We start from the raw sequence: 17,931 nt of genomic DNA on the forward strand, positions 1-17,931 counted from the left end.
CCTAGTCTCTGGAACCTGTGCATGTGTTACATTATTTGGCAAAAGGGATTTTGCAGTAGTAATTAAGGTTAAAGTTCTTAAAATAGGGGGATTATCCTGGATTACCTGCATGGGCTCAATCTAATCACGTGAGTTATTTTTTTAAATAGTCAAATAATATTTTCGTATTATTTAACTATTTAAAATGAAAATTTACATGTTTTAATTAGTGAAAAGCCAATTCTTTAACCTAGGGAGGAAAAGCCTATAGTGACAAATGCTGAAAATGCTTTGTAATCAGTATACTAAGGAGACATTCATGTATTTCAAAAATTGCTTAAATTCTGATGTTTAAATTTAAGCATGTGACCATATGCTGACTTTAAAATATACAATTAAAGGCATTTATCACAATTTGCTATACTCCCAACATTAATTACAGATACTTTGGAGCATAAATCAAATGGTTTAAAGTGAGCCTGTAACATACCTAAGGAATACCTTCCTATATTGTACATGAAAATTACTTCTCCTCCATGTAAAGGTCTCATCACTTTAAGTTCTAAGTTAAGTTTAACCCAGCTCTGTAAGTCGGTACTTAGGGGCTCATGATGGCCTAAAAAGAAGGAAAAAAGAATGTAACGAGGACTGATCAACAAAGTTTTCTATATCTATGTAACTATATAGGATCTACATATGTATGTACTACATCATATAACATTAGTTATATTATATATAAACTATAAATATGATCATTTCTATTACTGATGCCATACCTAAATTATGTATTATGCATCTTCAAATAAAAGCCAAAGCAATAGGGTAAATGCAGAAGCATCACAATGAGTTCCACTTAATACACATTAACTGTACACACCAACATTTCTGTTGGTACTTGAAATGGATCAAGTACATCTGGTGGACATTGACCGGTATCAGCAAAGATGGGCCATTACAATGGAGAAGCTTATGAGGATGATGAACATCATGCCAGAGGTGTTGTTCAGTGTCCAACCTCTTAATGGTGCCAGTGAATAACACTCACTGCTGGTATTACATATGCAGTAGTGAATAAGTGAAGGACTATAACCATAATATGCTCACTTCTTGCTATTCCATTTTATCTTCTGATTACCAGTTACATATAGTGGTCCCTTAGTATCCAGGGGGATTGGTTCCATGATGCCCCTGGGTACCAAAATCCAGATGTTCAAGACCCTTATATAAAATAGTGTGCTATTTGCCTATAACACATGCACAACCTGCTATATACTTTGTGGGTTTTTTTTTTTTTTTTTTTTTTGAGATGGAGTTTTGCTCTTGTTGCCCTGGCTGGAGTGCAATGGCGTGTTCTCAGCTCACTGAAACCTCCACCTCCTGGGTTCAAGCGATTCTCCTGCCTCAACCTCCCGAGTAGCTGGGATTATGGGCATGTACCACCACACCTGGCTAATTTTGTAATTTTTAGTAGTGATGGGGTTTCTCCATATTGGTCAGACTGGTCTCGAACTCACAACCTCAGATGATCCGCCCTCCTCGGCTTCCCAAAGTGCTATACAGGCATGAGCCACTGTGCCTGGCCAACCTGCTATATACTTTAAATCATCTTTAGATTACTTATAATACCTAATATAATGTAAATGCTATATAGTTATACTGTACTTTAAAAAATTTTATCATTTTTTATTTTGTATTTTTTTCTGAATATTTTAAATCTAGGGTAGGTTGAATTTGCTGATATGGAGGGCCAACCATACAGAGTTTTAATTTCATAGTTTAACAATGAATGGCCATAAGTGGAGGTCGATACAATACTTAGCATTTCAAGCTAAGCTTGTTCATATACACATCTGAAATTAGTTACAAGACATGACCTAACAAATGCTAGCGGAACTTTTCTTGAAAAGTAATTTTTACAGATATTAAACTTCATCTTGCACACTGATGTCAACATATATTTAGGGCAAAGTCAGAGCTTTTATATTTTCATTTATTATTCATTTAACTTTTAAAACACTACTACAATTGAGTATTAAAACAAAAACAATATCAAGAAGTGAGCATATTTGGTTATAGTCCTTCACTTATTCACTGCTGCATATGTAATACCAGCAGTGAGTGTTATTCACTGGCACCATTAAGAGGTTTGACACTGAACACCACTTCTGGCATGATGTTCATCATCCTCATAAATTTCTCCATTGCAATGGCCCATCCTTGCTGATACCGGTCAATGTCCACCAGATGTACTTGATCCATTTCATCAGCCTCTTTTACTTACTACCTCTCAGGCAGGAGTTATTATAGCAAAAGAATTTATCAGGAGACAGAACGGCATTCTCAGGAAAGTAGACCTTAAATTTGATGATTAGGTGATCCTTTTCATAGAATCTACAATAAACTGTCAAACCTTCATTTAGCACACACTTAGTATCTCTATGCTTGACAATCTGAGTTGGGGGATGAGAGGTGTTGACTGGGATTTGGTTGTCAAGGGTGGGTATTGGCTTTTGGAAGCCATGCAGTGCTTTAACCAGTTTTATGTCCATACACATGAAAAGGTCTTCTGGTAGAATAAGGAAGTATGGTCCTTCTGATCTAAAACAGTGATAATATCTCCTGGCTCCTGATCTCCTTCACCATGAAAGATATCTACTGGTCGTCTTTCATGCCTTTGTCATGAACTTATAGGCTCTTCTTCTCTCAAACTATCTTCCTTCCATTGCAGCTTTTACATCTGTCATTAGGACTGTTCTGCTCCCCATGGCTCTGGCACTCCGTGCACACAGACTGAGATTCTTAAGCCATTCTAGGTCCTATCTGATGATTCTTATTTGCATTCTAGTACTTCAGTGATTGGGACAGCACTCTACTGCTCCTTTCTTACCACCTTTGCCTACACACTTGTCACAAATCACATTATTTTATGGAGCTAGTTTTCTTGTTGCACCATTAAATACATCTTCTGTGGTTACTGAGAGCTGATGCACAATATTTTTACCTCTTTTTCTCTCTGCATCCTTCCTCTTCCTTCAAATAACATATCAACTATGTCCGTGAGGGAGCCAATACTGCCACTCACCCTTTTTAATTGCCCATTCTCCTCTTTTCTCAAATAATTCAATTTTCTTTGCTTCAGAGAGTACTTCATAAGCTTAAGAAATCTGTTTACACTTCTGTTCGTTATTTGAATTCTCACCAGTGTAGTAATTCAAGACCAGTTTCCTGTAAGACTCTCTTAACTCTTCCTGAATGGCATTGGGTCTCACCTCCAAACCATTACAGTAAGTGGTTTCTTTCACCACTTTCTAAAGCTGGCAAGTGGGCTAAGGCTGGTGTGTGGAGCAAGAAGGAGTTTGGGCAGCTACCACTCCTCCATCTCTCACCAAGTGTTTTGGAAAGCTCCCTCACGTGAGTTCTCAAAAGCAGAGAATTTATTCAGGCTGGAAGAAGAAGAGATATGACAGGATAATTCAGAGAGATTCAAAGCATGAGAAGGATTCAACATGTCCTTGCTGTTTGAAGATGGAGGGGACAATGTGATAAGGAATGCAGGTGGCCTTAAGGAGCTGAGAGGCTTCTGGCTAACAACCATGAAGGGAACAAGACTCCTGCCCTACAACCACAGGAACAGAATTCAGCCAACAATCCAAATTAGTTTGGAACAGATTTACCTCTAGAGCTTCCAGAAAAGAAGGAAACCCCATGTACACACTGATTTTGGCCTTATGAGTCTCTACTAAGCAGAGGATTCAGCTGAGCCACTTGATATGGGACTTCTGGTCTACAGAACTGTGAGATAGCAAATGTGATAAAGGGAATGTTTCAAGCCACTAAATTTAAGGTAATTTTTTTATGGCAGCAATGGAAAATTCATATGTGTAACAAATCTTGATATCTAGTATTTATTTTACATGTATGGCACATTTCAATTTGTACTAGCCACAGTTCAAGTATTCGACAGCCACACATGTGACTTGTGGCTATGGTATTGAACAGTGCAAATCTAGACCAACTGGAGTCAAGATGTCTAGGAAGAGCTAGGTTTGTAGCCTAAACATAGCGTCACCATGTGGAAAGAGAAGAAGATCAAGGAACGGGGGGACTTGGCAAGTTCTTTCTTGATTCCCCATCCTGCAATCTGTGAATTGGGTAATCTTGCTCATACAGAAAACAGGCTAAATTTTACAAACTATTATACATTGTCTAAGTTCATTGGACTCCGAAATTTTTGTTTTAATTGCGTTCTGGCTACTGAAAAGGTATTTTTTGAATATTTCATTTTTATCTCAGTTAAATTTTAGAGCAATCAAGAAAGGAGTTGTTGCTCACACCTGAATTTATGCTTGAGATGGAGCATTAGTTATTCTAGCATTATGGGGTCAGGGCAAGGCAGGCAAGGGTAGCCATGGAAGATCTCCAGGAGTAGAATTGTGCAGTTTGATTTAGCCTTCCTAGGAAGGCTGTTGCTCCTCACCACAGAGTTGGCCTTTCAATATCAGCCTTCTGAGGTCTAGGTTTCATTTTTATTAAGAAGGGCAGCATGTCTTATCATTCTAATTACATTCCATGTTTAGCCTTCTAAAACCATCTTTTACCATCTCTGCTAATAGATGAAAATATATGTCTACCCTGCAAAATTTAGAGTAGCAACTAATCATTGTAATCTAGAACCATATTAGGAAGGTTTCACCAAAAAGCTGAAAAATTAGACTGTGTTTAAAGGAAAAAAAATGGAACCTAGACCAGGAGGGAGCAGAGGGAGGTCTTTCCAACCTTCGAGGAGCAGTGGAGGTAACAGTGGAAGAGAGGAAAGTGAATGGCGGGTCAATTGTTTGATGAAAAGTTTCTTTTGACTAAAGCAAAAAGCTTTTGTAAGGAAAGCTATAGTTGGTGCTGGAGAAGGAAAGGTCAGAACACTGTAGATATGCACTATCCAGTACAGTGACCCCTAACCCCATGTAGCTATGAAACACTAGAAATGTGGTTAGTCTGATTTGAGACATGCTGTAAGTATAAAATACAAACTGGATTTCAAAGACTCAGTGCAAAAAAAGTTATAAAATATTTCACTAATAATTTTATATTATTAAAATGATAATATTTTGGATACATTGGGTTAAATAAAATATATTATTAGATTACCTTTTAAAAATCTTTTTTAATATGGCTCCTAGATTTTAAGTTACATATGTGGTTGATATTATATTTCTGTTGAACATCATTGCTCTAAACCAAGTACTTCTCATAATTTAAAGTATATAGGAATCATCTGGGAATCTTGTTGAAATGCACATTCAGAAACTCCCAGGTAAACTGCTCCTGCAGTTCAGTCTTTGGACTACACACCACCTGGCCTACAATATGTAACTATTCAGGAACTTTTAAAACCACAGTGACCAGATTGCTGCACCCCAAATCCATTACTTAAGAATCTATAGAGCTCTGATGTAAGTATCAATATTTGTTATAACTCTCTAGGTTAATTAAACATCTAGCAAATTTGAGGATCCCTACTTTAGAAGCTCTTGAATAGAAGTGAACTAATTTAAAGTGTATTTTATAGAAAATGGGGAAGTTCATATATCAGGAGCAATTAATTTGTCACTAGTGAATATTCATTGATTCATTAAGTGAGTTATTACTCTATGTCAGTCATGGTGATTTATATCACCCTGCCTCCTAGAAGCTAAGAAGCTAGTCAAGAGATAAGATAAATAACTGCAAAGCAATATGGGATAGGTTCAGCATGAGTGGTATAGATAGTAAGGGTTATAGGACTTAAATGGAAGAGTCAATTTGGGGTGAAATAATTATTCTTGGAAAAGCTGATGTATAAGCCCTAATACTGTGATTCTCAAACTTTAGGTTGCATCATAATCATCTAAAGTAACCAGGTTGAGGACACTGTTGTCACAGAACACTGCTAATGTCACCCCACCACGCTGTGAATGCATTTTAACCATTCTTACATCTCTCTTCTAATATTAATAACTCAAAATTCAAAGTGCCCAGTGGGAGGCTGATTGGCTGAGCCCAGACCACATGCTCAAGCCTGGTCTGGCCAGGAGCCATTGGTAATGCACTTCTCACTAAAACAAAAATAGGAATGAAGTGCAATACTGCTAGGCTTGCTCCCTAAACCCTCCCTTCACTCTCAACAACAACAAAAAATCCCCAAACTAAAACAAAACCAAAAACAAACAGATAAACAAAATGTCTACGCAGGTAGTACTATTCCAAAAGCAGGCATGCATCCGGGGAGACTTGATTATGGACAAAAAGTCAAATTAAATTTGAGGTTGTTAAGTTTGAGATTACAACTTTACCTTAAGCAGAGATGTCCAGTTAGTTCTGAGAATGAGGTAAAGGCTAGAGAAGGTAGCTTAGGCATCTCCTCTTTAGAAGTAAAAATAGAGAACAAATGTGAGCATGAGGAGGCAGAGTGTAGAGGGAGGAACCGAGGACCGAGAGTCTGATAATATCTTCATACTTCTGGGACTCTAGGAGTAGTACAAAGGGATGCTGCATTAGATGTTAGCAGGTATTAAACCCCAAACCTATTCAGATGAGAAAAGTTAAATAGGAATTTCTATTGTGGTACTTCTCAGAGCTATTAATGTACTAACTTGCATTATAATGCTTTCATAATGCTGCATTTCCAAATATTATTTGGCTAGGAACTCTCTTAAAGAATTAGCAATATATTTGAAGACTTTTGGAAAACAATGGGCTAGAATTTTCTGGAACCAGAAAAAGACAGAAAGAGATTTAGAAAAGTATTCAGGGGGAGAAATAGCAGTCCCAGGATTGAGATTATTCAGATAATTCAAACTCCTATTACTCCATTATAATAGAAAATGGGTTTAATAGTATGGGATTAATAGTATTAAATTCTGTTTTACCTCTACATCTCCCAAATCCACAGCACTTGGCAAATGGAGTTGCACCACATATATTTAAGTGAATAAATAATAATAATAAAGAGTGAGAAAAGTCCTTTAATTTGTCTGTATGGAGATCACAAGAAGTCCTTAGCAAATACATATCTCCTTCAACCCACCTCCAACCAGCTTCAGAATACTGGTGGGGTGGTTTGGATGACACATTTATTTGCTAAGGATTTCTTAAGTGATTTCTCAAGAACCCCTGGCAGAGAGAATAGCCACCCTATCATCTGTTTCTCTCTTTTTTCTTGGAAACATAACAAGGGTGACCATATAATTTATCATCCAAACTGGGACACTTGAGAGAGAGAAAGGGGGAGCTATTAATACTTGTGCCAGGACAACACATACAAAACAGACTCTCAGGCAAACTGGGACAAATGGTTATCCTAAATATAACTCCTGATGTTTAGCTGTGTGCTTGACTATTAGGAATAAAGTCTGCACTGTTCGATACAGGGGACCAAGTAACGGAAATGGTACCAGATCACAGTAGTTAGTTCCCCTCTTCCCCAAAGTGTACAGAGATGGCTCATATCTTGAACAAAGCTGGTTCTTACCAATCAGGGGAGATTGTACAAGATGGCTGTAGAAGGCCTCACAGAGATATATTCTTAATGGGTTCCTTTCTTCTTCCTACTGGCTGGAATGTGGTTTTTCTGGTTAGAGATTTAGCAGCAGTCTTGGATCACAAGGCAGTGTGCTTAAGATGGTGGAGCAGAAAAATTCAAGAAGCCTGAGTCTCTGATGATCATAAGCCGTTTTAGTCCAGTCTACCTTTGGCCTATTATATGAGGAATCAATAAATAGTACATTTTGTAATCACTGTGAGTAATTTTAATGTTTTCTGTTACTCCTCATCAAACCTAGTCTGGGTAGATAAGACCTTGTAACAGTGCTGTCAAAAAAACATAATGTGAGTCGCAAATGTCAACTGTATGTGTAATTTAAAATTTTCTAGTCATTTTAAAAAACAAAAATAGATGGTGAAATTTATATTATCAATGTATTTTATTTAAACAATTGTAGCCAAAGTATTATCTTTTCAACCTGTAATCAACATGAAAAATATTAATGTGATAGTTACATGCTTTTGTTTCATACTAAATCTTCACAATTCTATGTGTATTTTGTGCTCACAGCACATCTCAGTTTAGACTAACCACATTTCAAGTGCTCAATAGCCACATGTGGTTACTGGCTATCATATGGAACAGCACAATTTTATACCACAAATACCTCCTTTCACCCACCCATCAGTATTTTCTCTCTCTCGCTTGTTTCTCCTCAACAGATAAACATAGATAAAACTCTATGTCTTACACAACAACAAAAAAATAACAACAATAAACCCTTTCTCATTCTTCCTCGAAGATATTTTCTAGTGTTTTCTTTCTTTCACAACTCTATTTAATTGAGTTTGCAGTAGCAGGTAACTCTGGTCTTAGGCTAATGGCAGAACAGGGTCCTTTAGGATGCCACTTGATAAACTGGTGCCTGGGTGACGTGAAACCATCAGGAATCATATTTTTAGGATGATCTTCTAGCAAATTAAAGCCCATGTATCAGGAGTTTTTAATATCAGGACTGAAACTCACTATGTTTTGCTATGAGTTGCCACAAATAATTGGTCTATTTATCGATCTACCTAACCTATCTATAATGATTTAAGAAAATCAGGTTACCTCTCTGGTTACCCCTCTGGTGATACCAGTTTCCTTTACTTTGAGATACATAGTGATGAGTGAGAGAAAGGGAATGGTTGGAGCTGGCACTTGGAAGTTGAGCCTAACCTGGATACCTCCTGGGAGGGGTCGTGAATGTACACATCAACTACCACGTGTGCAACAATGGAGAAGTGACTTCTGACAGGTAGGCTTTATGGAGTACAGCAAAACTTCAGTTATCTGGAGTCTAGTGTTCAAGCACCAGGAATGGTGTCAGTTACAAAAGGAAGAATAATGTGCATCTTGTAAAAGAAGAAATAAACCATGAGCTTTGAGTATTTTGTACATGATTAAGAGGAGCCAAAGATATGAAAGTTATGGTGGATGAGCCAGGATTGATTAATTCTCCAACAAGAGGGAAGAAATCTTCTGGTTTAATAGAGATTTACAAAAACGGTCAGTCTTTTCAGGTAGAAGTAGCCAAGAAGCTCAGATGACATGATAGGGGCCCAACAAAATAAGAAATAAAAAAGGCAGAGAGAAGAGGAAAGCAAGCAAAGGAGATTATACATGGAGCAGAAGTGGTGGTAACAAAGACAGAAGTAGTAGCAAAAGAGCCCAAGAAGTGTCATCAGCTCTGTGGAAGTAGAAAGAATGAGGCAGACTTAAAGTCCAGAGACATGATCAGCAACCCAGTGGATGTTTGGGTACCATGTATAATTAAATCTTCACATGCACAATATTTCTGGAAAAAACTTCTTATGCCAACTGGAGTCATTTGTTTGTTTGATAGTTTACTTGCTCATTTGCAGTTGTCTAATTTCTACCAGAGGTTTGCACTCTCTTTGGCTTGTGTGCTCTCAGTGACTTAGATAAAGCCCATAGGTGCTATGGGTGATGCTGCCAAACCTAAGACCCCAAACACAGAGCATGGGCCAAGAAAAATAAAGGAAGAAGAACAAGAAAGAAAAAGACCATTATGAACACTTTGGTTATCCAGACGTCATTTATCTAGCCTCCTTCACAATATATCCTCCAGTTAAGAACCAGGAGTAGGCAAAAATCACATCTGAAAATCTAGATAGTTGATGCCAAGATTACATGGTCTTTTTCATTGCAATTTACTTATTGAAAACTCTCCAGGTCCCAGAGGTGTGGCCTCACTTTCCCTTTACTTAACCACACCAGAAACTGTCACTCCCTATGGGCCCTCGTTCCTGAAGAGCCATGGATATTGCTGCAGAAACCTCAACTCTAGGTGCTACTGCTCAGCACAGGTCAGTGTGCAGCTTTAAAACCATTTGTCATTCTTTCCTTTTATTGTTGCTGAGAATGTTTTATTCTTACTTTTAAACAAGTCTAACAAACATAGTATTTTCTAAGTCAGTTGCAGATTAGGGCAGTAAAAGAGGGGATGAGACAAATGATAGCCAAAGAGGTGGCAGGCAATATTGAGGGTGGGGCAGAAAAATTGTAAAAGCCGTGAACTTCATCTCAAACCACAAAGCTCATTCAGTGTCAGTGTTAGTGTATGTGGTATGTGTTGTGGCAGGAAAAGAATAGACTTTGAAATAAGACAGGTCCAGACTCAAGTTATAGCTCTTCTGCTGGTAGCTGTGTGACCTTGGGCAGGTATTTAATTTATCTGAGCCTCATTTTTCTCATTTCTAAAATGGAGATGGTAATATCACCTTCCATATTCAGTTGTGAAGATTAAATCTATGTAAACCAACATGGTTTTTGCAAATAGTTCCTTCTCCCCTAGAAATGATTATGTGTTCAGTTTATCAGTGACTTTTATAACTTCAGATAGTGCTTACTAAACTCATATTACAGTGTGGACACCATGCAAAGCACTGGGACATGGAATTAAATGAATGACAGTCTGTATCATCAAGGAACTTAGAGTTATTTGGGAAGAAAGATTGTAAAATATAAGCTAGATGGTGGGTTAAGGTGAAACAATGGAAGTAGGTTCCAGTAACGGAGGCAGTATGTGTACTAATGGCAGCACAGGGTGGGTGTCAACAATTTGAGGGAGAGCAGCATGTGTTTATAGTGAAGATAATCCTGAATCATCAGGAAACGTACATTGCGTTTAATAAACTATGTCTAAAGAGACAGAATATAAGTAATTCTTGTATTTACAATATTCCATTTAAAATGATGAAATCTAAAATAAAATAACTTCCATGGTTTACTTTGTTAAAAAAAATCTATTAATTTCTAATGGAACATCTTATTTATTGATATGTCAAATAAATGAGACATTGCTAAAATGGCAGATGAGAAAGGCAGAAAAGAGGAAATAAGACTATGGAGAAAGGAAGAGAAAAGGAACAGAAATGTTATGGTGCGACCAGAATTGCTTCATGGAATCAGGCTTTTGTTAGTGTGGCTTCCTTGCTGTTTCTTTTCATCTTCCCAGCTGCCCTGTCTGATTGGTAAAACATGTATTATTCTCTGTATAACTGATAATGAAGTGAAAAATGCAAGGGGCTATTGCTTGTCCAAAGTCACACATTTAGCAAGACATGCATCCAGAACGTAGAACTCAGGTTCTCTGCTTGAGACACAAAAAATGGTAAGGAAAAAGTCACCCTCAGTAGTTCTAAAGAATTTCGTCTAAAGAAATAAAGTTTAAAGTTTAAAACCAGGAAGTAAATACCCAAGAAGTGGTATGGCACAAGCATATGCTATATGTAAAAGAATTTCTAAGCATAATTGCTTTGCCACGACTTCTCTTTTTTCCCAGAGAAATACCAGAAAGGAAGAGAATAGGAGGGAGAAAACAGAAGGTTATGGGAAAAGAGAAGGGAAAACAACAGGAGATAAATGTGTAGTGAAGTCTTACTCGTGAACATATAATAGTTTCTGGTTGATTTAAAATTTGTAAATAAGAACATATTATTCTTATACCACATACGAAAATCCTTGTTTTGAAGTTTCTCCCCAAAACAATTGAGGTCTGGGAAGGGGTAAATGTGTCAAGAGATGTGTGTGTTGTCTTGGCCACCTGTAAATGAATAGGCTGTTTGGACAGAATCAAAAGCCTTCCCTGAGGTCCCCAAGCTGGCATAGCCCTGTAGACTGATACCCTCTATTACTCAAGGGCATCAACTGGCCAGTACACTTCTTCTTCTCTAAGTCACTGTAAATACCACCCAGAGCCTGATGCTGATATAGGGATGTAAAAAAAGACCAAAGCTGATCCGGTTCCCTGGGCACTTCTCAGGAAAGAAAACTCATCTGGAGCCCACCCTGGTGAAGCAGGTGGGTGAGATTCTAACACCAGCCTTGTCCTTTACTGTGACCCCAGCCGGCACTCCACCAGTTGGCAGGCCAGTTTCTCCTCTGCTTGGGCGTAATCAGAGGGCACATCTCACAGGACACTGTGAATGTTCATGGAAAGTACTTAATAGAGGTATTGGCTCATAGCAAGTTCTCAAAACAAGCTGTCTTTCTTCTTTTCAAAAAGTAACACTATTAGTCAAGTTTCGGTTTCTCTGACCTCAAATGATCATGTTTAAAATATGAAAACTAGGCTTCAGTCGAAACCAGCTATTCATGGTTTCCTATTATTCAACACAAAAATTTCCCTCCTTAAAAGAAGTGACAAAAATCTGGTGGTGTTTGAAATGTCTGCATTAAAAGTTTTATGTGACTACGGGTATTTGTGGGCTTCTTCCATCCACTTGGGAAGGATTGCTCCATGAATCAAGGGCTGTAAATTTGTATCATTTACATTTTTATTTCTCTAAGCAATCTCTGCAAAATGAAAAGAACATAATTTTAAAAGTTGGTGTTTATTATTATTTTATATGTAATCTCATAAATGTGAAACTTTAAAACCTCATTCATTTGGAATAATGGAAGAAAAATGTGAGAAATCTGCCTGAGAATATATTTGGGAACAAGTGGAGTTTTAGTAATGTCAAGGAAAGTTAATATTATTAGCTAAGATATAAAAGGATTTTAATAAGTAATAAAGCTAAGTTTATAAAAAATCTACTTCACAAAAGGCCCTGGTTTTATACTTAGCATAAGTATAAGCTACTTTGATAACATAATAAATTTAATTACTAGAACCAAAAATAAATGACGCTTTTTTAAAAAAAACTGGATTTGCCTACTTGACAAATAAGACCCTAAAGAATTATCTGAAGAAAAAGTAACATTTCTTAATTACATATTGTTTAGTTGCTTATCTTCACATGAGATCAGTGAAGTGTGGATTAATGGAGTTTTATTGCATAATGCAAGTTAAAGCAATATACGAATAAAATAAACAACCCAATTATTTTTTTCTCATATCATAGCTTCCAAACACCTAGGGCTTTGGACTCATTTGTCTTTAGTTGTATACAGACAAATTCTGTCAAGGGAACGCCAGGGGTGTGGAGTTGTTAACTCTTCCCATGGAAACAACACTGAAGAGAAGAAAGCCAGGGAAGCCGGAGGTCACAGCAACGTCCCGCTCAGAGGGTCCAAGCATGATTTCAGTGTCTGGGCTCTGGAGTCAGACTGCCTAAATTCAAGCTCTGCCTCCCCCTGGCAGACTCAGTGGCAATGGGGAAGTTACTTCAGGTTCCTCCTCTATGAAATGGGCTGATCATGGAATTTCACCAGGTTCCTCAAAAAGTTTCCGGCCGGGCGCGGTGGCTACAAGCCTGTATCCCAGCACTTTGGAGGCGAAGATGGGCGGATCCGAGGTCAGGAGATCGAGACCATCCAGGGGGGGGGGGGGGGGGGGGGGGGGGGGGGGGGGAGGGGGGGGGGGGGGGGGGGGGGGGGGGGGGCGGGGGGGGGGGGGCTAACACGGTGGAAACCCCGTCTCTACTAAAAATACAAAAAACCAGCCGGGCGACGAGGCGGGCGCTGTAAGTCCAGCTACTCGGGGGCTGACGACCGGAAGAATGGGCGTCACCCGGGAGAGCGGAGCTTGCAGTGAGCTGAGAGCCGGCCTGCACTCAGCCTGGGCGGCGAAGCGAGACTCCGTCTCAAAAAAAAAAAAAAAAAAAAAAAAGTAACATTTCCAAAGTGCCTGACACACAGTGAGGCTCAGTCATTTCTGCTGTCTCTATAGCTGAGCTGATATTAAAGGACATTTGTCCACTTTTAACCTCATGGCAACAAGAAAATCAAGCCCTAACTTAGATTATCAACTTACCTGTACTTTGCCATGTCATTTCATAGTTTTGTGTATTATAATATTAAAATCTCACCAAGAAGGTGACTTTTAAAAGTCGTTCTTTATATAAATGCAATGTCAAATGCTTTTAAAAATCTAAGAATAGAACATCTACTGAAGTTCAGTTCCTTTGTTGTCAGCATTTGAATGACCTTCATGGACCTGTTTAGATTGGTTACTTCTTTTGTTGTTAAAGTTTTATGGTGATGGAACTATCACCAGAGAGCGCTTGCATTTTCCCTCTGTAACTTGCGCTTTGCCAGCCATCACCCACTTGTTTAAGCCTTAAAACCTGTTTCTCCTTGGTTCTTCTCTTTCCTATGCCTCCCACATCCACTATGTCAGAAGGAATGTAGACTCTGCCTCTGAAATATATCTTGATTCCATCCGTTTCTTTCTCTCTCTAAGATCATCACTCTCTTCCAAGCTGCATCCACCAGTCCTCTTGCCTGGGCTACTGTGATATGTTCCTAAATGTTTGCTTTTTTTTCACCTCTTCCCTTATAAAATTCATTCTTTACTGAGAGCTCACATTGATCCCAGTGAAACATACATGGAACCCTGTGACTACTCTTATTTGAAACCTTTCAGTGGCTTCTTGTCATTCTTAGAATAAAATCCAGACTCCTTATTCTGGCATACAATGCTTTCTGTTCTCTGACCACTCCCTATCTCTTCGACCTTATGTGCTTACCCTCTCACTAACACCCACTGTCCTCAGCCATACTGGTTTTCTTCTGTTTCTTGAACATGCCAAGCTTGTCATCTTAAGACCTTTGTGCTAGCTGTGCCCTCTGCCAGGAATGTACTTAGCCCCAATCTTCTCATGGGCCAACTCTTTTTTGCCCTACAGGTTTCAGACTACCTATCACTTCCTGGAGATGCCCTTCTGCTCCCACCCAGTCAAAAGCACCTGCCTAGTCACTTGCTATCATATTGCGTTTTTAATGTTGTATGTGATATTTGTCATGGTCTGATCTTTCTTGCTCATCTATTTACTTCTAATTTATCTATTTGTATATTACCAGTCTTGCTCCAACTAGAATATAAATTCCAACAGAGTGGGAACAATGTCATTCTTACATTCTGGTATGGCATAGTTTGTGTTAGTGTTTGGAAGACAGTAAGCATTCAGCAATTATGTTAACTCAATGAATGGAATTCTCAGGTTGCTCGAGGTAGGAAGCTCCCTGTGTCCTAACCGGGACCACCTCTTAATCTCCTCAATTCTTAATTTCCATCCAGAATTATTCCACACCAGAGCCCAGAAGAGTGTAATGACCTTAATTCCTCCCCAGGAAAGCAGTATAGCTGACTACTTCTTTCAGCACTGTCTTGCATAACCATTATTTCTGTACTAGGATCTGTTTTGCCTCCCTTCTCCCAATTTTATTTTTCTTACCTCATATTAACATCTTTGACAAAATTCTCTTATTCAATTCACGTAACAACCTGGGCAAGTATTATTACATCTTTTTTTCCCCTAAGGGACAAAGTCGAGGCTCAGAGAGGCCAAGCAACTCACAAGTGATAAAGATTTGAACCCAGATCTGTCAATATTGAAGATCATGAATTTATTTATTGCCTAGAGATAGTGTCCTACCAATTATTGTGATCACAAATTTTCCACGATAGCCATTGATGAGTTGACCAAATGATCCCCAAACTTATTTGGAGATTCCTGAGTCCCCTTAGACTTGCAGAATAAAAGTCTGGAGTATAGCTCAAGAATTTTCTTTTTCTTTCTTTCTTTCTTTCTTTCTTTCTTTCTTTCTTTCTTTCTTTCTTTCTTTCTTTCTTTTCTTTCTTTCCTTCCTTCCTTCCTTCCTTCCTTCCTTCCTTCCTTCCTTCCTTCCTTCTTTCTTTCTTTCTTTCTTTCTTTCTTTCTTTCTTTCTTTCTTTCTTTCTTTCTGTCTTTCTTTTCTGTCTTTCTTTTCTGTCTTTCTGTCTTTTCTTTCTCTCTCAGAGTCTTGCTCTGTAACCCAGGCTGGAGTGCAGTAGCACAGTCTTGGCTCACTGCAACCTCCACCTCCTGGGTTCAAGCGATTCTAATGCCTCACTCTCCCTAGTAGCTGGGATTACTGGTGCCCACCATGACCTGCAGCTAATTTCTTTATTTTTAGTAGAGGCAAGGTTTCTTTATGTTGGTCAGGCTAGTCTCGAACTCCTGACCTCAGGTGATTCACCTGCCTTGGCCTCCTGAAGTGCTGGGATTACAGGTGTCAGCCACCACAACTGGCCCCAAGAATTTGCATTTTTAAGGAACTCTCCAGATTATTCTAAAGGCAACCAGTTTTAGGTCTCATTGAGATAGAGAAGCAGCAGCAGGTAGGGGAATATTAAATTGAGTACATGTTATCTTTGGAAAGGTCTTTTAAATGTCAGCTGAAATTTGTTTATCTGGTTAGGTTGGTGCCTCAGGGGCTGAGATGTGGAAATATGGTATTGGAGACCCTCAAGTTTCCTCAAGGAGGAAGAAGCATCTGCAGTTTTCTAGGGGAAAAGCCACAAAGCACGAGATGGGGTCTGAGCTTTAGTGAGGGCTTCCCAAGGGCAGCGCTGAGAGTTCAAAAGCATTCTTTCAATGTAATGAGGTTCTCCAGTAAAGCTCCACTAGATATTTGAGCTTTGTAAACTGTCTCTTCAATGTTTTGAATCATTAAAAAATCTAGGTAAAGTGGGTGAAACAAGCATTTTGTAGAAGTATAAAATAATCTAGACTATCAGAGATGGCTTTGTAAGCATGTCTAAACTATTCCCAAAGTACTGAGACGTCTGTTTTATGATAAAATCATGATGTAATGAAGAGAAACAACACATTCAGAGTGCTTTTCATATTGAAAAAGCTAAAATTTTGTCAAATTCAGATATCCTAATAGTAAGATGCTGGTTCTTCCACACCTCTTTTTACACTGAGTCCTATCTAATAAAAGAGATAAATGGCCTCCTGGGGCTCAGAGACCACGGAAAGTCACATCTGGTAGCTTGCATCTGGCTGACCTATTCATGGAAAAGGTCAATGTAGAGCAAAAGGGAATTTTTTTTTTTTTTTTTTAATCAGCTCTGCTGGAGGGAATGAGCAGCTGTCAGGGGAGGTTTTCATCCTTTCACACCATTCCACTCACTGAGCTGGTTCCTTCAACTATGGCTGAGAGGGCCATGACTCTGCATTTGATACCACTATGGCAAGCTACCCTTATCCTTTTTGTCACTAGTGCGAAATTGGAAACTCAACTATTTCTATATTTTCTGAATTGATTCACGATCCAAATAAATAATCTATTTTATTACAACTTGTTTTAGGACTGTGTTCCATTGTCTTTACAAATATTCTAATACTGTGTTTTGTATTTCACATTCATTTTATCTAGTAAGTTGAGCTTTCTTCAACAACTGGTTGTCATGAATTTTTTTTTTTTTTTATCTGTTTTCAAATTTGAATAAAGAGACAGCTCTGGGAAAACCATTTTGCGGAGAGGCAAGTTGGAGTCAGGTTATAAAGAATATCATTTTGATCTCAGTACTATGATGCTTCACTATACCCACAATATGCTTTTCTAAAATGTGGGAAGTAAGGTTGGGCCTTTTATAAAGTTTGTAAGTTTTGAGATGCCTGAATTCTGGGTAAAGTACTTGTTGTATTAGATTGGAAGACTATCCCTTAACTAGACCCAGAAAGTCTCCAGTCAGAGTTGGTTTCTGTCCTCTATTTTCCAGTGAATGCCTATATGCTAAATCTAAGGTTTAGTATCATAACTCTTCTCTTCAGATCATCAGTTTAAGATGTTAACAATATCGGAAAGACTATGTTTAGTTATTTAAAAGTGACTTTTCTAAAAAATTCCCTACTCTATCTTTTAACTTTTCTATTTCTCCATTCCAGTTTAAATGGCCTAAAAAGAAAAGGCAGTACTTACCCAGATAATGCAAAAATTTGTCCTCTGGTATTTATGGACCCCAAGTCCTCTGTCACTGATGACCTGAATTTCTAGCTTATCTGATAAATGCTGAGCTTTCACATTACCTCATTCTGAAGAGCCAAGTTCATACTGAAATAATTTTCCTTTTATTCAAAGCAAAATATCAATATGCCTAGAATAGTCTACCCCTTCAAAAGAGAAAAGTCGGGAATCTTTGAGACTATTAT

The 17,931-nt window shown here is 38.3% G+C and overlaps 1 pseudogene; it reads right to left on the bottom strand.

Annotated features, from left to right (window-relative positions):
- Nucleotides 1-2,116: 2,116 nt before the first annotated feature.
- Nucleotides 2,117-16,945, bottom strand: LOC108512043 (dnaJ homolog subfamily A member 1 pseudogene; annotated as a pseudogene).
- Nucleotides 16,946-17,931: the final 986 nt, after the last annotated feature.

This window comes from Rhinopithecus bieti, unplaced genomic scaffold, assembly GCF_001698545.2.
Source record: "Rhinopithecus bieti isolate Rb0 unplaced genomic scaffold, ASM169854v2 scaffold_26504, whole genome shotgun sequence".
NCBI lineage: Eukaryota > Metazoa > Chordata > Mammalia > Primates > Cercopithecidae > Rhinopithecus > Rhinopithecus bieti.